Source organism: Equus asinus, chromosome X (genome assembly GCF_041296235.1).
Source record: "Equus asinus isolate D_3611 breed Donkey chromosome X, EquAss-T2T_v2, whole genome shotgun sequence".
NCBI classification, from domain to species: domain Eukaryota; kingdom Metazoa; phylum Chordata; class Mammalia; order Perissodactyla; family Equidae; genus Equus; species Equus asinus.
This window is the reverse complement of record NC_091820.1, coordinates 11410341-11431347: the sequence shown is the minus strand read 5'-3', so window position 1 is coordinate 11431347 and position 21007 is coordinate 11410341.

The following is a 21007-nucleotide window of genomic DNA, read 5'->3' as shown; positions in this document are numbered from 1 at the left end:
AGCACATTGTTGACCCAATGCACACGTTCCATGTTTCACCAGGCCTGGTCATAAAATAGGGTCTCAATAATAATTACAAAGCAGTATTTCTTCATCCCACACCCAGAATTGACAAAACCAGTTCTTCCCTCGAATCTCTCCTGCTACTCCAGGAAAAACTCAGCGAATTCCTGGAGCTTCCCTTACGTGCCAGCAAACATAGCCAGTCTAGCATTCCTCTCTTTTGCCATTTCAATTGCTGACTGCTTGGGCTGCAGGCCACTGTCCTGAAGTTCCCTGTTCCCCTGATGTGGGAGGGTCCAGCCTCAGATAAGTGAATCTTTTCAAGCTGGGAGCCAGCAGCACCAGCGGTCACTTCACTGAGAGAAAGAGAGGAGGGAGGATGTAGGGGCGATGATTCTTCTCCAGGTTGGAGCACAGGACCATGCTAGCCTCAGTGATGCAACTCATTTTTTTCATTAAGGATGCTGGAGGAAGTCTCTGGGGGCTTTACATGCCCAAGAATTAGTGCAGCAGTGGGAGAAGTGATGGAAAGCTTGCAGAAGATAGAGGACCAAGGGACTGACCTTCAGAGCAAGAGAGACTATGACTCCACATACAAGGTAAAGCAGTTGTTGCACTACTGATCCAATGGGCCCCAAAACTCAAGGTCTTTGAAAATGTTCCCTGGGATATCTGAAACCCCCGATAGAAGTTTCAGAAAAGTCAGACTAGGTAAATATGCCATTTTCAGGCTAAGTATTGACCCATTTGCATGAGGCAAGGCAAGCCTTAAGTTGGAGAACATTGCTCACCTTTCTGCCAGCTGATCTTTCTATTAACAGTGAAATCTTCAAAGTCACCATATAGGGTAACTTGGAGATTTGGTTCAGGAGGAACAAATTTCTGCCCCCACATTTACAGTTTTTGTAAAGTAGTCCTTTTCTGGCTGGGCTTCAACTTTTCCATTTAGATGATGTTTCATTACTTTTTTCTGAAAGGCAGTGCCCACTTAGAGAAGAGCATATAAAGGTGGTAACTGGAGAGTGTGTTTGACTGTATTAGGAAGTGGTCTTAATAGGAGCCAAAGGACGGCTCCTGAATGTGTCTTGACTTCTAAGTCCTCTGATCTTTTCTACTTTGCCTGACTGCTGCTGTTGGATGACCTTCAGTAGACTTCAAGTCCTAGCATGGTGCAATGGAAACCCAAGAATTGTTCACCAACAGATCAATCACTTACTAGTTTCGTAATCTTGGACAAGTCATTTAACTTTTCTGAATGTACTCTTTTTATGTAAAACAGAGATTACAATGTCTGCTTTGCAAGATCACTGTAAGATTTAAACAGGGTCATATACAGTTGATCCTCATTACTCCAAGTTCTGTATTTGTGAATTCTCCTGCTTGCTGAAATTTATTTGTAACCCCAAATCAATACAGTCATGCCTCTCTTAACGACGGGGATACATTCTGAAAAATGCATCATTAGGTGATCTCATCGTTGTGTGAACATTATAGAGTGCACTTACACAAACCTAGATGGCATAGCCTATTACATACCTAGGCTATATTGTACTAATCTTATGGGACCACTATTGTATATGTGGTTTGTCATTGACTGAAAAGTCATTATGTGGCATATGGCTGTACTTGCATCTCTTCCACAATCATTCACAGATATGCACAGTGTTGCAAAAAATTTGGGTGGCTCAAAGCACATGTTCCCAGCTGAGGGAACACTCTGCCTTCTTGTTTCAGCTCTCATATTGTAAACAGTGCCCTTTTTCTGATCTATTTAGTGCCATATTTTTTGCATTTTTGTTGGTGATTTGACTGTTTAAAATAACCCGCAAGCATAGTACTGAAGTGCTGTCTGGTGTTGCTAAGTGTGAGAAGGCTGTGATATGCCTTATGGAGAAAATACATGTATTAGATATAAGCTTTGTTCATGCTCAACTTATAGTGCTATTGGCTATGAGTTCAATGTTAATGAATCAGCAACATCCATTAACTAAAGTTTCTTTAAACACAAACACATAAAACAAGGTTATGTATTGATTGGTTGATGAAAATATTACCAGACGATAGCAGGAACATAACCCTGTATTTCCCCTAGGAGCTAACTCAGTGTTTGCTAACTCAGTGTTCATGGTGACTTTATATAACGTAACTACCGTGGATGATAATAATTGACTGTACTCTGAATGCCTGGTGCTTAGTTGGAGCTAATCAAATACTTATTACTTTGTCTTCTCTCTGTATGCATAAGGGTAAAATGATGAATTTTCTTTGAGGAGGGAGAAGTGGCTGCTTCCTCACCCTCCTCTCCTTAGAGTGTTTCCTTGAAAACATAACAGGGCCAATAAGAGGCCAGACCTTTTTATTTTACAAGGAAAGGTCAGGAGCCTTCTGATCTTTGGCACTGTAAACACTTACCTCCAAAATTAGCTCTCTTGTGAAGTATACAGGAGACTATCACAAGGTGAATCCATCTACCTCTCAAGGAGATATGAGAAGACTGCATTATTCCTTTCTTCTACTCCACTGTGGAAACCTGTATAAAATTCTGTGCAGACTCTGTAGGTACTTTTGAGCTAGCTTACATGCCTGTAAATCTGGTAGTGCCTATTCTTAAAATAAATTGTGTTCCCTCTCTCTTCTATATTGGTACAGAGGGATCGTCTGTTGGTAGGATTACTTTATTTCTCCAACATATGTTTGGGTTTTATTCTGGGAAGGCTGTTCTTTTTAAATTTCTTGGGCTTGTTTGTATCTGTCAATGGCCGAATGGCTTTTTGGCTTTGCTGTTATGCAGTTCAAATTATACTAATGCACCTGTTAAGTTAAAGTGGTTATGCTTGTGGGCTCTCACTTAATCAATTTTGTGGCTGAATAATGAAGCACCTCAGATTTTCCATATTTCTGAGTCTACTTAGAATCCAGAAAAATGGATGTCCAGGCATTTTACAAGGTGCCTGATGATCCCAATTGTTGATTGAGGATGTTGCAGGCATGGAAAAAGGTTACTTAGACTAAATTTCATGGCGTGATTCTCAGTTATTGGCTCCAGCTATGAGCCAGATATTTGATTTTTCCAGGAGATACACAAAACCAATAATTTAAGATGGAAACCAATTTAGGGCTCTGTTGATCCATCTTATTGGCTGTTTTGAGGAACCCATTTCACCAAAGGATGAAGCAGGTGTTGCTTGCTTTTATATTCATCAATCTGTTCCCTCTTTGCCCATGCTCTTCTTTTCTTACAGATGCTCAGTGTGGTGGGAGTCAGTGACTCAGCATACTCCTTCCTCTAGGGCAGGATTTCCCAACCATTGTGGTGGGGCTGTTCTGTGCTTGGTAGGATATAAAGCAGCATCCTTGGCCTCTACCCACTAGATGCCAGTAGCACCCCCCTCTCCAGGTGTGACAACTGAAAATCCCCAGACATTGTCAAATGTCCCCTGGGGTGGGAAGTGGGGTCGGGGGATTGTACCATCGAGAAGTACTGCTTTAGAGAGAAAAGGGGTATTCTGTGCCAAGTGGGGGTTTCCAGTGTTTCCTGTCTCTGAGCCTCCAGGCCAGCAACAGAAGCTCATCACTACCTGCCACTGAGGATGCCCACGTGGTCGTTGTAAGAGGGAAATGTGGCTCTCACATGATAAAGATTCTTCTTAGTAGTTTTTGGGGCTGTTCTCAAGTTGCCAGTGTCTCAGGAACAACACTTGCTCTGTGCCTTGGTTTTCTTGTCTATACAAGGAAGAAAACACTGCCCCTCACAGAAGCTTCATGTTTTCTTGTTGAGGTAACATTGATTTATGACATTATATAAATTTTAGGTGTATTCCAAAGCTTCATTTTGTTTCACTTTTAGTTTATTTTCTCCTTTATAGAGGACAACAAGCATAGTAGCTTCTGGAAGATAAAGAACAACCTGATCACCTGAATTTCATCCTTTCTCAGTTCTCCACAGCTCCTGACCACAAAAGTCAGGAGCTTTTATTTTTCCATAGTTCCTTCCTCAGGACCTTTGTCCAACCAAGCTAATTGGCTTACCACAGAGACAGGAGAGCATGGAGGCTAAGAGCATAGATCCAGTTCAAAGCCTGGCTCTGCCATTCATTTTGTGTGACTTTGAATGGCTCAGTTTAACTTCTGAGTGCCTTAGATTTCTCTCTACAAAATGCTGAGAATAATATTACCACTCTTAAATCATCATTGTGAATCTTAAATGAGTTAATACCCTCACAGCACTTGAAACAGTGGTGTAAAACAAATGTGTTTCAGTGTAGATCTATATACCTTTCCCCTTTATTTGCTTCTGGTTTTGTGGGAGCTATCTGACACCTGTAACTTGTAGATTACTGATAACAATGCAAAAGAGTTCTTGTTCACAGACAAGAAAATGTCCAATCATTGATGTTACAGTCATCTAGCCCTTTTTATTTCAGTGTTTCCCTGAGTAAGGGCCATGAGGAACTGACATCTGTGGCTAGTCTTCCTTTCAGTGTTTATGTAATAAATTGTCTGAATCTAAAAAGGGTTCATGTTTCTTTACTGGTCAAATGTGTCAGGCCTTGGCCTTGCCTTATACTTGACAATCAGCATTTGAAATTACATTTACATGACTTTCCAAAGTCTTTATCTGCTTGTCACTGTATCTCTTTACACCCTTGGGTATTACCTTTGTTAATAGCCTGCCATCTTTTAACTATCCTTTTTAATTTTTTTTGCAGTAGGATTCATGATTGAGTGTTAGTGCCAGTCTGAAACTGAATGCACAAACATCTGTGGCCTCTCAGCCTGTATTATCCCAGCCTGTATTAGTTACCTACTGCTGCATAACATATTACCCCCAAACCTGGCAGCTTAAAACAACACAAATTTATTATCTCAAAGTTTATGTGGGTCATGAATTCAGGCATAGCTTAGATGTGTGAGTCCTCTGGCTCTGACACTCTTACAACACTGTGATCAAGGTGTCGACCAAGGCTATGATCTCATATCAAGCTCAACTGGGGAAGGATACACTTCCAAGTTCACTCACTCTGTGGTTGTCAAGATTCAGTTCCTCAAGGGCTATTGGACTGAGGGATCAGTTCCCTGCTGTTGACTGGAGGCTGCACTCAGTTCCTTGCAATGTTGACCTCTCTAGCATGGCATCTTGCTTTATCAAAGTGTGCAAGCTAAGAAGGCAATAAAGACAGTCTACTAGCAAGATGAGTCACAGTCTTTTATAACTTAATCACTGAAGTGACATCTCATGACTTTACCATATTCTATTCATTAGGAGCATGTCACTAGGTCCTCCCCACACTTAACAGGAAGGGATTATGCAGGGGTGTGAACATCAAGAGGTGAGAATCATCAGGGACCACCTTAGAAGTCTGCCTATCACACAGACAAATGTGAACCAAATCTGATGGGGCAGACAAAATAACATAACCCAAAGTTCCCCATGTCTCACAAGCAGAGGTACAAATGAGGTAACGTTATTATTAACGCCCAAATAGAGCTGAATCATAGTCCTTAACCTGCTAACACTGTGTCTCCAGCCTTTCCCTCAAAGTTAACTTTATTTCTGAGAGTCCACAGAGAGTATCTCATATAGTCTCATGAATCAGCCCACCCCGGTCTTCGGCTGCAGCTTTGAAGAAACGCACCCAGGTACTGATGTTATTACTAGTGCTCTCTGTCACAAGTATTGCTAGAGATGGAGTTTCCTTCAGTCCTCATGGCACTCTTGAAGCCATCTTTTACAAAGCAAGCAAACAAACAAAAATCACTTGACAAAATGCCCGCTTCCTGCTCTGGGTCACAACATAGATACCCAAATGATGCTGCTTATTTCCCAGCGTTCCTGCTGTGTAGAGTCCCCTCTATTTGGTTCAAATCCTCTTGCTCAGGTGAGGTAGGAGAATGGATAGAACACCGTCTTCTTTGCCTCTTGATCCCTCTCATCTCCACTCCTAGATGCTCAAAACTTCCTCATAGGTTCCCTCACCATTTCCCATTTGTGTTAATACCTAGAGGCAGTTGTAAATATTTAACAACTTTCTCTTTAGAAAAAAAGCTCAGATTTGGAGCATTTGCCAGTTTCCATGGTATAAATGCTCCCACCATGGATGATTACAAACTACCAAAGTGACATCAATGAATGTGGAGTTGGGAAGATATGTGCATAATCAGCTCGTTGCAAGCCAATACAAGCTGGTTCCAGCATACCACTGTTTGGAGGGCCCACGGCCCAGAAGATACAACCACAATATGAATCCAAGCCTGGACTAGCTGGAACCTCATTACATCCTCCGTATTAATATTCACCTCTATCTGGTGGGGCACGGAATTAAATTGCTTCACTGATACTCCAGCCATGACTGTGGGACTCTTGTGCATTTCTTCACGAAAGTTGCTTCACTGCAAACTGGGCCTAGACCTCAATATCCTCAGAGAAAAGTCTGAAGTACTCAAACAGCCCCCAATGTTACAGCCCTTTTGAGATTAAATTCCTGTTTCTGAAGACCCTCATGGACTCTAGGCTATTTCACAGACTTGTGTTGTTTCTCTTGGTCTTTGATCTTTCCACTCTGTATTTCTCCATGTTGGCCCAGCCTGACAACTGAGTTTCTACCTAGGTTCTTACTCTTTGATTCTGGCTAGGACCGTACCTTATTGTTAAGGGACACTACTACCCCCATATAACTTGATCCAGTTTCTTGTTTTGCTCCTCTACTCTGAATATAATCATGGATTCAAAGCTCCTTGACACACAAAGCTTGTACAGATTTTGGAAAGAGCCAAGCAGACATGCTGTTCTAATTCCATAGCAATGTGACCTTGGATGAATTACTTAACTTTCCAGAGTCTGAGCATCTCTGTATGTTTAGTGGAGATAAGAATATTTACTGCCAAGGTTTGTTATGAAGATATAAATTAGAGAGTGGATACAAAGTTCTAGACATAGGGTAGGTGCTTGACAAAAATATCTTGAAATACTCCATTATTGCTTTTATTTGTTTGTTTATTTATTGCTCTCTCTCCACATCTTTAAGCATGGATGAATTGCTCTCTGTGGATACAGGATTGGGTTCGATGGGGCTGAGTTGACCTATCTTGGGCTAAGGGTCAGAATGGACATTCAATGAAGGACACAGACAAGAGAGAGAGGGAGTTGTCACCCCTGTAAGGAAGCTCAAGGCACCACATTTGTTTTAATTTTTTATACATTTTTGTATTAATTTTTTAAAATGTAAAAGTATCACCTGCTCATCTTAAGAATAGAAAAATATCCAGACACATATTTTAAAAAGCTAATAGTACATTTTCTCCTCCCATTCTTATTCTTTTGTTGAAAGCAATGTGTTTATCCTTCCATAACTTTTACATGCTTACACAAACATAAATGCACATAAATAGGGCTTTCCTTGATGCTCATTTTTATAAAATGGTTTCCTAAGATACGCAGTACACTTCAACTCATTTTTTCACTTAACTCATCACAGAGACATTATTTGCTTTTTTGTAGGCTCTCAATAAATAGTTACTAAAATATACATTTGTGAAATAAGACTATAAAATTCTTTTGTAGTAACAACTTTGTTGAAATATGATTCACGTACCATATAATTCACCCACTTAAAGTGTAGAATTCAATGGCTTTTAGTGCATTCACAGAGCTGTACAACCATCATCACAACCAATGTTAGAACATTTTATCACTCCCGAAAGAAATCTCATACCCTTTAGCAGTTGAGCTTCATTTCTCCCCACTTGCCACCTCCCACACTCCACCAGCCCTAGGCAACCACTAATCTGCTTTCTGTCACTACAGATCTGCTTGTTCTGGACACTTCCTATAAATGGAATCATACAATATGTTGTCTTTTTGACTGGCTTCATTCACTCAGCATGTTTTCAACATTGATTCACGCTGTAGAGTGTATCAGGACTTCATTCCTTCTTATTGCTGAATAATATTAGATTGTATGGATGGACCACATTCTGTTTATCTCTTCATCAGTTGATGGATATCTGGATTGTTTCAATTTTTTGGCTATTATGAATAGTGTTGCTATGAACAGTCGTGTATATCATTTACCTTTTAATCCCCAATTTTCTGGTCACTTGTTAACCTCTTTCTCAAGATTGGTTCTTCTCCAGTCATACTAACTCCAAGCAAATCCTCTTCCATAACACATGTTCCAGGAATGCCTAGTCCTCAGCAGAATACTGGGATCCCTAATTTAGGGGTATGTGCAGGTGATCAAGCTTCAGTTACACACTAGGTCTGCATGCTTTATGACAGATGATGATACAGACACTAATTTTGGAAATAGTGAATTTTTTCTAAAACAACAAAAATACATTTATACGTCTCCTGACAGTTTAGTTTCATGATCTAATCAGGAGATACCCTGAAGCAAAATAATAATGATGTCAATTCTATATTTTCAGTACAGATCCCTTTCTAGAGCGTCAAAAATCTAGCTGCCTAAGACATCTGTATTTCCTATAGGCTTCTCTAAAGAGCCTGTCCATGATGGTACTCATCATATTCCCTGACACTCCATCCCCCGCAAACCCACTCTTACTCTTGTATTCACTACATGGGTGGATGGTACCACCGCACATACTGTCACACAAGTCAGAAATCTGGTAAATGCCCTAGACCTCTCCATCAACCCAGTCTGCGTATGATCAATTACCCAAGGCATGTTCAAGCTCTCTGAAATAGTTCTCTAATTCATCCTCTTCCCTTTCACCTCACTGCCACTACGTTAATTCAAGCTATCACAATATCCCCTTGTGCACCATGACCTCCTGAAACACAGTGTTCCATGTTTCAGTACAGTAGTCCCCCCTTATCTGCAGTTTCACTTTCCGTGGTTTCAGTTATCGTGGTTAACTGTGGTCTGAAAATATTACATAGAAAATTCTAGAAATAAATGTAAGTTTTAAATTGCATGCTGTTCTGAGTAGCGTGATGAAATCTCATGCCATCCCTCTCCATCCTGCTCTGTCCCACCCCTTCCCGCCCAGGATGTGAATCATCCCTTTGTCCAGCAGATCCACACTGTAGACGTCACTTGCCTGTTAGTCACTTAGTAGCCATTTTGTTATCAGAATGACTGTTGTGCTATCACAGTGCTTGTGTTCAAGTCACCCTTATTTTACTTAATAATGGCCCCAAAGTGCAAGAGTAGTGATACTGACACTTCAGACATGCCAAAGAGAAGCCATAAAGTGCTTTCTTTAAGTGAAAAAAAATGAAAGTTCTCGACTTAATAAGGAAAGAAAAGAAGTCATATGCTAAGGTTGCTAAGACCTACGGTAACTTTTATTACAGTATATTGCTATAATTGTTCTATTTCATTACTAGTTATTGTTGTTAATCTCTTACTGTGCCTAATTAATAAATTAAATGTTATCATAGGTATGTATGTATAGGAAAAAATATAGTGTGTATAGGCTTTGATATTATTCACAGTTTCAGGCATCCACTGGGGGTCTCGGAAAACATCCCCCACAGATAAGGGGGCACTACTGTATTTTCTTTGCCTGCAATATCCCTCCCCCTCTCAAGTGCCTGGTTAATGTTAAGTCAATTTTTAAAAGTCAACTCAAATGTCACCTTCTCTCTAAGGCCTTTTCCTCCCTTCACATTCAAGTCAGCTTAGTTTCCCTTCTTTGCTCCTTGACACACTGTTTTTACCTTTATTTTAGGACACACCACATTCTAGTGTAGTTACTGGTTTGATTCTCCGTTTCTGCTTTCATTTCTGAAATTCTTCCCTTTTTTAAAATCACCGTAGCTCACACATTATTAGTACTGAACAAGTGTTTGTTTAGTAAATGAATGAATAACTAAACTAAACTCTTGTATATAAAAAAAGAAAAATTTGGATGAATGATCAGCTTTTCATTTACAAATCTATTTGAGGAACTCCTCTCGTTAGATCTCAGCTGTTTATTTGTAACCTCAGTCTTAAATTAGAGGGTGCTCATCTAAATATGTAACTGTTTTCATCTTTGCTCTCTTCATCTGATTTGATAAATTTTAATGATTAAGTTCTGAAAAATTGGGAAGATTCCTTGAAATGTGCGCAATAGGACAATTAATAGTAATATCTAATTAAAGAATATTTTTAAATGAGCAAAGTGATAGAATAAATCCATTAAGTTCCCATTAAATCCCTCCATGAAAGTGAATGCTTTGCATTTGTTAAGGGTTTCTTAATGAAATATCATTAACCCAAGTACTTCAGAAATTAATATGAAACCCTCCACACAGAATAATGTCTTATAGAGGCATATGCCTTGTCATGTGGCCGCACGGTCAGGGCTCATGAATTCCATAAGTTTACCAACCTGAAGAGATTAAATTTATGCTCTGCTAAGGATTAATAGTGAAATATCATTAGAATTGTGCACATTATTTATTAATCTAAAGAGATGACTGCCTCTTCCTAGCGAAAAGAACTTCAGAATTAAAGTACTATAGAGGATTTCAAAATTTTCATGTAGGAGAAAACAAGAAGGATAAGAAATAAATGAACAAGGAGGAGATACTAAATATTTAAATATATATGGGACATGCTTGCCATAGCTCTGTAGGCTTATGGGGAGTAGGAAAGAACAATTGACTTTTTGTCTATTCTATGCAAGAGAGCACTCAGCAATATACTAATTTGTTACTTCTGTGGCAAGAGGGCAAACTTGGCCCTTTTCTGCACTTTAAAATTCCACTGATGTGTCAGAAGAATTACGAGTATTATGATAAATTCATGGCAGCTCTGGAAAGAGACTTGGGTGCCGCTATCAGATCAGACATTTTGAGGAGTATTTGAAAGTTTAAAAAATAGAATTGGACTGATGGAAAAAGAGGAGGTGAAAAGCCCTCAGGCCCATCCAGGCAGGTGAGGGACTGCAGAGAAGCGAGCAGACAGGATTTCACAGGAAAGCTCCATGTTACAGATGGACCGGGAGGGAGGCAAGATGAACAGGTGGCTGGTGGAGTAACTGAGATAGACGTAAGGATTTGGAATCTGTCAGTGTACAGGTGGCCTTTCAGCCATGGTGCCAAATGAGACCCTCTAGTTCTGGTTATTATTCAAAGTAGCTACTCTTCGTAAAAATCTACTACTTGCTAGTTATTTTATAACTCACTTTTGAATGATTCAGAGTTGCTTCGGGTATGAAATAACAGAATTTACTGAAGGAAGGCACTCTGAAATTAATTCCCAATTGTTTATACAAAGAGCATGCACAGGCATACCTCAGAGAGATTGTGGGTTCAGTTCCAGACCACCACAGTAAAGCGAATATTGCAATAAAGTGAGTCACACGAATGGTTTGGTTTCCCAGTAAATATAAAAGTCATATTTACACTATACTGAGGTCTATTGTGCAATAGTGTTATGTTTAAAAAACAATGGACATACTTTAATTAAAAACTACTTTATTGCTAAAAAATGCTAACCATGATCCAAGGCTTCAGCGAGTTGTAATCTTTTTGTTGGTGGAGTGTCTTGTAAAAAACGCGGTAACTGCAAAGCTTAATAAAGTGAAGCACAATAAAACGAGGTATGCCTGTAATTCGGAGGAACATAGCTCTCCTTGTTTGAACATAATTGGAGTTTTTATCTAATCTCCCTCCATCCAATAACCTAATCTTTCATCATTTCCAGGAATGCCTCTTCTACATTTAACAGTTCTGGAAGTTTGTGTGATGTCTATTGAACAATTTCTCCTTTAAATACAATCGTAGTATCTAATTTGTATTAAAATCCCAAATCTGATGTGCTCCTTATTTTATTTCCTATAGGCTCTCTGGCCTGCAAGAGAAAGTTGATTTTTTTCTCCTCAGTGACACTTGCCATAGCTGCATTAAGAAGAAAAGAATGAAATCTGTTTGATCTCAGAGACATGCTGTTTTGTGGATAATGAAAACAGATGAAGCATAAGTTAATTTTGTTCTTTCTATCACAGATGGGGGCTCCTGTTAAAAAAATCTCTCAATCAAATAAATTTTTTTACTTGACACTGAAGACTCAGAGAATTAGACAGCTAATGTGGTCACCCTTTCTATTTTCATTTAAATATAGGTCAGCAAGGACTACTTGTACTTGCTGTCCAACTTCCATCATTCTCTGAGCTTTAGACATTTTAAATTCCAAGACTTCTTATCATCATTGCCTATTTTTAAACAACGAAAGGCTGGAAAATTCTTCTTCTTTACAGTCCATTAGATAGATATCAGCGCAGGACAAAAAACACTAGACACCTTCATATTTTAAATGGCTTGTCTCTCGAAAATTTCAAGGATACATTCTCTTTGTTTAAAAAAAAGTCAGTGCAAAAATAAATGAATTACAACAAAGAGAAATGCCAAGTAAATACAGCAGAAGGGAAAGCCAGGAGATTGGGGAAAAGACAGGGATGAGGGGTGAGCTGAATATCAGTTGATGAGTTCTGAAATAGAAATTTCACACTCACAAGAATCTTCTAGAAATCATTATGAATCTGTTTTGCAAAAGCTTTAAAACAATGGACTCAAAGCCAAAGTTAGATCCCGTTCAGAGACAGAATATTTTCACAAAATGACTGTCATTTTTTGAATGTCTTCCTCATGAATCCTTTATCATTTGAATGAGCTTGCACAGAGATCCTGAGCATCAGAGAGGTCATGTGACTTGCTCATATTAAACACAGACATTCTTCCATGTCCAGCATTCGAGGTTCAGGATCGTCACTGTTGACCAACGATTTACCATAAATCTCTCTGATTTTTTCCTAGGGACATATTAGCATTATGCATAGATAATTAAGCAAAATTATTTTTATTTATGCAAATCAGATTATGCAGTACATAATATTTGGCAATCACTTATCTAATTTAACAATATACCATGCTTGTCTTTCCATGTCAGTATGTATGGTTCTGATACATTCTTTTTAAAGACAACATAATGGTCACTTAAATCAGTGATTTCTAAGGGGGAGGGAGCAATTTTGCACCCCCAGGGGACAGCTGACAATGTCTGGAGACATTTTGGTTTATCACAATTAGGCAGAAGATGCTAGTAACATCTAGTGGGTGGAGGCCAGGGATGCTGCTCAAGATCCTACGATGCACAGGACAGCCCTCACAACCGAGAATAATCCGGCCCAAATGTCAACGGTGCTGATGTTGAGAAACCCTGAAAACAGAGGTACCACAATTTATTTAACAAATTCTCGATTGGTGGACATTTGGAGTATTCCCAATTTTAACTACTATAGCAGCAGTGAATATCCAAGAATCTATATGTTCGTGCATCATTCCAGATATTACTTTATGATAAATACCTAGAAGGATAATTTCTTGGTCAAAGGTTATGCCACCAAGGGGTTATATATGTTGCCAAATTGAACTACTAAAGGTTATTTATATGAATTTACTTTTCTTCCAAGAATATGTGAAAGTGTATGGTTTTCCAAACACCCTTAAACCTCCAGTGGGTATTATCTGCCTTTTTAAGCTTTACCAAACTTTGTGATATATGGCTTTCTACTTCTTTATTGTTATTTCAAATTTACTAATTGTTAGTGAGCTTAACTATCTTTTCAAATGTTATTGGTCTTTAGAGGCTTCCTTTTCTTTTGTGAATTGTCTGTTCATGTCCTTGATGATTTTTCGATTGACTTGGTTATCTTTATCTTCTTGATTTGAAAGAACTTTGTCTCTTATATGTGTGGTGAATATATTTTTCCTAGTTTGTCATTTGTCTCTTAACATTAATAATTTTTGGACATGTGGAAGTGTTAGGTTTTTACAAAGGCAAATTTATTCTTATTAACATATTTCCTCCTGGAGCTTATGTCATGTTTAAAAATGCTTTCCCCACCCCAAGAATATAGAAATATACACCTAGGCTTTCCTCTAGTCCTTTCCCAATTCCTTTGGGGCTTGTTTGTCAATTTGTTTTATATTTAATCCTTTACATCTAGCTGAAACTTACTTCAGTGTAAATAATGTTAACCCACTGACTTCCTAATACAGACATCACAGCTTCACAGGCACAAGCCAAGTGGAGATTCTCCCTGCAGAGAATGAACTCCTAACCTCACCATCTGTAATCCATTCTGGAACGCCAGTGAGTTTCTTTATAACATCACTCACAGGCAGGAATGATACTCAACACCTTTAAGTGTTAAGCTTATTAAGCTACAGGATTTACAAGATTTCACATTACTTTTATATTTCATATTATTTTATTTATTCATATTATTTAATTTAGTTACATTTCATATTGTTTTACTTTATCTTTATGTGACAACTTTAAAGCAAGTTGTAGTATCCACACATTACAGATGAGGCACCGTTAAGGCTATCTGCTTGGCTGTACATTTCTTGAGAATAGCGACTGTCTTTTTTTCCCTCTCCAGTGCCAGGCACATATTATCTATTGAAATAAATTCCCGGTTGGCCCAAGGGCACACTTCACTATGTAAAGGAGAGGGGCAAGTTGATGGGATAGTTGACACTTCTCATCTCTACTTGGTTTAGCTATAACTTAGCCCCATCATCATCCTCAGGAGAAATTGTCTGCAAAATACTAGGTGATTTTGTTGCTTTCAGTTGATCTTTGTATTATCTATCCTTTTTGTACTTTTCTTTTCTTTTTTCTTTTTTGAGGAAGATTAGCCCTGACCTAAAATCTGCTGCCAATCCTCCTCTTTTTTTGTTTTTTTTTTTTTGCTGAGGAAGACTGGCCCTGAGCCAACATCCATGCCCATCTTCCTCCACTTTATATGTGGGATGCCTGCCACAGTGTGGCGTGCCAAGCAGTGCCATGTCTGTACCTGGGATCCAAACCGGCGAACCCCAGGCCGCCAAAGCAGAACACGCAAACTTAACAGCTGTGCCACTGGGCCGGCCCCTGTACTTTTCTATATATAAATTGAAGGTAAATAATTTGAAATCACTCCAAATTAAGGTTAGCATAGGATGTAGATGTTTAAGGGTCAATAAATTATTATTTTTGAGATGTTTAGAGTCCATCAGCTCACATATTTGGAGGAAGCTTAAATACTAAAATTACTGCTAGAATTCTAAACAAAATGTCTTGGTTAGAGAGAAGGAAGATGAGAATTTTATCCAAATAGAGCACAATAGTATTTTTTTTTTAAAGATTTTTTTATTTTTTCCTTTTTCTCCCCAAAGCCCCCCAGTACATAGTTGTATATTCTTCGTTGTGGGTCCTTCTAGTTGTGGCATGTGAGACGCTGCCTCAGCGTGGTCCGATGAGCAGTGCCATGTCCGCGCCCAGGATTCGAACCAATGAAACACTGGGCCGCCTGCAGTGGAGCGCGCGGACTTAACCACTCGGCCACGGGGCCAGCCCCAAGCACAATAGTATTTTTATCTGAAAACATTTCCACTTCTCTTCAAGAAAGAAAGACTATTCACTTCCTTTGCAAATGAGTTGCTATGATCTCCCAATCAAAAAACAAAACAAAACAAAACAAAACCAAAAAACCTCTTAACCATCATGTTCCCAATCTATAAACCAGAAACCAAATTACTTATTGAGTGCTAGCTCACCTGTAGGGAAGTTCCTAGGTGATTTAAAAATACTTACAACTGCATTCCCCTGGAAGAACCAAGATCAGGGCCATGTTGTGCATGGCTATGGCAACAGACAGTGATGTTGGTCTTAAACATCATTCTATTTACTTGATTAAAACAATCACGTGCCAACCAAGTGAGCATCATCACACAGGTGATATGCAGAGATCTTCAGAAGCGTGCCCCTTTGACTTGAGGCTGAATGGCTAGGGCTGTGACTGCATAGATTCTAATGTTGTGAGTGGTCAGTGCTGCAGTCATTTCTTTTGAAAAAACAAATGTTCTATGAGAAAATGCCAGAAGCACCTCCAAACAGAAGCCTTTTTGTATTCATGGCTAGTTGCATCCATAACCACTAGACAAGAGATAAAAATTGATAAAACTACAGCCTTGGGGATATAACTTTATCCCTGAGGTCTCTTCAGAGCCCCAGTTTTATATGAATTTTCCATCACACTCTCAGCCAGCTGTTCAAAGTACAAGAATCTATTTCCCTGATGGGTAAGGAATCTCAGGGTAGAAAACATATTCAGAACCAAATTACAGAACTGCACTCCTTCCTCAGTAAAAATTCATTTCTTTTCTTACTTTTACAGAATATCCACAACTGAGTCTAAATAAGTTTCTGGTCTGATGTCCTTAAGAAAACAAGGTCTTTGGGGCTGGTCCCAGACACACCACGAGGCTCTGTTTAGAACTATCTTTCCCATGTCTAATGTCTCAGTTGGCTGTTTTGTCCTCTGGATCCTCAAGTCTTGAATCCTTTAAATTTATCTTTTCTTTGGATTTACTGCTAAGTTCAGTGCCACCAGCTAGTTCTTCCCAGTGCCTAATGTTAGTCAATTTGCTGGTTTGTCTTTGCCACTTAGGGACTTTACTCTGTTCCAGAATCTTGGTCTGAGCTAAGCCTTGGATGGCAGAATATGGAAAGGGTGAGTGGAAGTGGCTGAAGATTAGAGAGAGAATACCAATTAGAAGCTGTGTTTGAGGTACTTATGTTTTCAAGTAAGAGAAAATCCCAACCCAAACTGGAAATAAAAAGGGGATTTACTAGTTATCATAACTTGAAATTAATAATCGACAATTTACAAAACAATTCCACATGTATTATTTCGCTCTATCCTCAAATAATCCTCTTAGGCAAAATTGGTGATCCTGATATTTCAACTGAAAAAGTGCAGTTCTGAAGGTGAGTTGCCAAGGACCACACGGTCACTAGGTGGCGCAGTGAGATTCAGAGCGACGCTTAGGATCTGCTGGTCTACTACACCTTGACACTCGCGGGGTTGTTTTAAGTGAGGAAGGGAATTGGGAAAGAATAAGCAGAAAACGCAGAAGAGGAAGGTAGTGAGGGAGGGAGACTCTGGAGCATTTTAATTAAGGACAAATTTTATAAAACTGGGTGAAAAAAAATTGGAGAGAAATCTCAGAGCAGAAAGAGGGAGTGAGCTGCGATCTGGCCCTCTAAAGAGGGAGGGCGCTTGGAGGGATGGGAAATGGTGCTGAGTGGGGAGGGACTTTACGAAAGGGCGAATCTCCCTCCTCATGGTCAGATCTCGGACTGGCCTTGCAATGATATAAGACTCTGCCCACGCAAATGTGCCCCTACACCTTGGCTTCTATTTGCTTAGATTGAAACAGGTCTCTGCGGACTCCAGTGCAGAGATATGGTATTGTATTTGCAAACACAATTGTCTGAGGTCACACAAACCATTTTACAGCCCAAGGGCTCTCGCCTCACCTCTCATAATAGAGGCACTTTCATTCAGAAGCAAAGAACCCAAGTGAGAAAGGGCCAAAAGGAGTCATCCTTTATATTGAGTTGTATAAAATGAGTTTGGCTGGGCTCCTGAACTTTCCCTGTGCTGCCTTCACAGTTGAGAACAGCTTTTGGTTTCCAAGTTTTATTTCTCTTGTAAGACAAAAAACAGAAACAAGAAACCTTTCCTCCCAGAGTTTTAATCAATTCAGGTCGAGTCCGTTCTGCTACTTCTATTTTTCTACATGTTGATATGGTTTGTGGTCAGCTGCTAGGTTAAATAGCAAAGGCTTGTCTTGGAGATCTCAATTGGAGCTACAAAGAGCTTATTGGAAAGAGGAACAGAAAAGAAGGGGTTGTGTAATCCACCCACATGTAACAACTCGACTCTAGGTGAACGGTATGGCATATTTGATTAAAGCCTTTTCCAAAATGACCTTTTCTCCACTCACCTGTACTACGCATCTTTCAGAACCTGAGCTGGAAGGCTGGATAAGAAAAGGCAAGGCTCGGTGCCTCTTTTGGAGGGTGATTGACTTGATAACCATGCAGACCCCAGTGCAGGGCTTGGAAGGCACTGAGGAGAGGGAAAATCACAAAACATTCTTCAGGGCTGACTGAGCTGAGCTTTTCCAGCACTCTCTTTTTGATTTCTTCTTGCCCAGCTTGTGTGTGTGTGTGTGTGTGTGTGTGTGTGTGTGCATGTGTGTGCTTGGGAGGAGTATAATCTCCACCTTGTTCTCAAGTGACAAAAGCTAGTAATCCAGCAGCATCAAACATACACACAAACCATAATTTGAGCTTAAAAGGACTAAACTCTTAGGAGAGAAAAATATTTCAGATAGAAAAAAATTTCACACAGATTTACTTTAATACACATGTACTATGCCATCTTTATATTTTCACGCAGACCTTATCATGGACATCTACTTATTTTTTTAATTTATTTGCAATCTGGGTTTGAAGAAGGTGAGTATTGCAGAAGTATTACCTGGTAAGAATTTTTATATACTTGTCTCACTGAAACTTAGAAATCTAATCAGCAGAAAATCTATAAAAGGCTGATAGGTCCCTATATACTGTTTTGAGGAGCCTTGGAAGAGATTTCCACATTTTTTTTGGAAATTATATCCAGTCAGGACTATAACATTTTCTCTGTTAGTGGTTGCCGTCTTAGTTTCCACACTTTAAAATGAGGCTAGTGAACCCAGAGAGACTAAGAATCTTTCACTGCAACAAAAATATATGATCCCCTATCTGTGCCTAACACTGGCACTCACATTGCTATAGCAAACTAGTTTTCCCATTTAGAGTCATTTTTTAAAAATTTCATAAGGAGAAGATTACCATATAAGATGCTAAAGGATAAAAATGCTATGACTTTGGCTTTCTTTAAGTGTAGCTTTGTAGATTGTAATTCTTGCCAATTCATCTCTATAAAAGGCCTTTGGGACCCAGAGCAGAGATGGAAGGGAAGAGGTCACACTGAGAGGCCCTGAGGGGTAGAAGTCATGACTATATCTTGACTTTCATGTCAGCAGTGCCTGGGATGACCTGGCACTTGAAAGACTTCCTCATCTGGCCCTCTGGTAATTAAAGAAGAGAGGGTATTACCATGGTAAGATTGCTTATTTTCTGTCCTATTTTTGTGTCTTCTTTTTCTTTTTGTTTCTCAGCTATCTCTTTGACTCTCTAAGTATTGAGAATTAGTTTTCCCTTCTTCCACCTTCTGGGATCCCCTATCTCCAGCTTCTATAACAGTGCGTCAATCAGCTATTGCCACAGTAATGCTTCATAACAAACCACTCCAAAACTCAGTGACTTGAAGCAGTAATTATTGATTCTAGTACTCACAGGTCTGTGGTTTGGGTGCATTTGGACTGGGCTAGGCTGGTATCCAGGCTCTAGATTCCAGGCTTCAGGTTGAATCCACTTGTTTGTTATGCCTCTAATCTTCCGTGGACCAGGGGCTACCCAAGGCATGTGGTGAACTCAACATGTCTCATTCAGAGACCCAGGATGAAAAGGCAGTATCTATGTGGAGCATGTACTTCTCATGGCAGTGCACGAGACTGAAAAAGGATAAGCTCAATAGAGCGGATGTGTTTCAAGTCTCTGATCATATCATGTTCACTGACATCCTGTTGTCTAAAGTAAGTCACATAGTCAAACCCAAAGTCAATGGGTCAGAGAAGTAATGCCGCCCTTCAAGAGGATTTGGTTAGGGTGTGGATATGTAAATGTGCCCTCAGCGGAGTGAAGAATTGGGGACAAAGAAGTCAATCTTCCACAATAGGAAGTGTCATAATGTACTGAAATTGTTTGGTTACCTATATCTACTAAAACTGGACTGATCGACTTGAGGACAGAGCCCAATTCTTGCTCACCTCTGAATTTCCACACCTAGCATAAGACCTGCATTTATCTGAGGTACTCAATATATTATTCTAAAAATAAATTACTCAATAAATTATTCTGGAACCAAAAAAAGGGATGGAAATAATTCTCTCAAACCCCATTAAAAAAAAAAAAAGAGCGAGAACAGCAAGGAATAGCCATTCCTTTTTATTGGTAACTCTTGGAGGGTTTCTTCCCCTCCTGCTTTATTCATCCTCATCCTTTTGGCAAGTGTTAAGTTTTCTTGGTTTTGAAGCTATTGGTTCCTCTTGCAGAAGGCCATCATGGCAAGCAAAGTCTTTACTCTGATTTTCATCTCCCTGTATTTCTCAATACCTGTGTGGACACTTGCTGTTTTGTTCTCATAAACAGAACAGCATGTTCCTCAGGAAAACACATATTTTGCTTTTGATAGAACTTCTTGAAATTAGGTGGGCCCCTAAAATAAGATGTGATTGTCTTGAGGCTTTTCGTTTCCCCATGAAACTGACACGAAATTGAAATTCAGGCATCCTATTTTCCTTTGTGATTCTGAGCCTCAAAACATGTTAACTCTAATACTAAAATAACTAGATGCCCTCCTTGATATTATGTGTATTAGGGTTTTGCAACTAAGAATGTCAGTCTTTATTAGTTGAATAAAAATAACAGTTATTTATGCAGCACCTACTTTTTCTTTCCATAAAGTATTTGAATACTAATTAACCACATTTATCTTGCAAAGGTCTACCTTTGTCTGAAAGGAAACACTGTCAGGGCCCACATATCCCCTGGGCATTCAACATTCTTTTATCCCTTGTGGTAGATATAGAACAATTGGTCCTCAAAGATGTCTATGTCCTGATCCTCAGAACCTGTGAATATGGTACTTTACACGGAAAAAGGGGCTGTGCAGATGTGATTAGCTTAAGGATTTTAAGATGAGGAGATTATTCGGGATTGTGTAGGTGAGCCTGATATGATCACAAAGGTCCTTACAAGAGAAAGTAAGGAATGTCAGATTCGGAGAAGGAGATACGGTGACAGAAGCAGAGGTTGGAGATGTTATGCTCTTGGCTTTAAAGATGGAAGAAGAGGCTATGAGCCAAGGAGCCTGGGTGGCTTCTAGAAACTGGAAAAGGCAAGGAAATGGATTCTTCCCTTAAGTTTCCAGGAGGAATGCAGCCCTGCCAACAAATTTTAAACTTCTGATCTCCAAAATTATAAGATAATAAATGTGTGTTGTTTTAAGTCATTAAATTTGTGACAATTGGAAACTAATATAC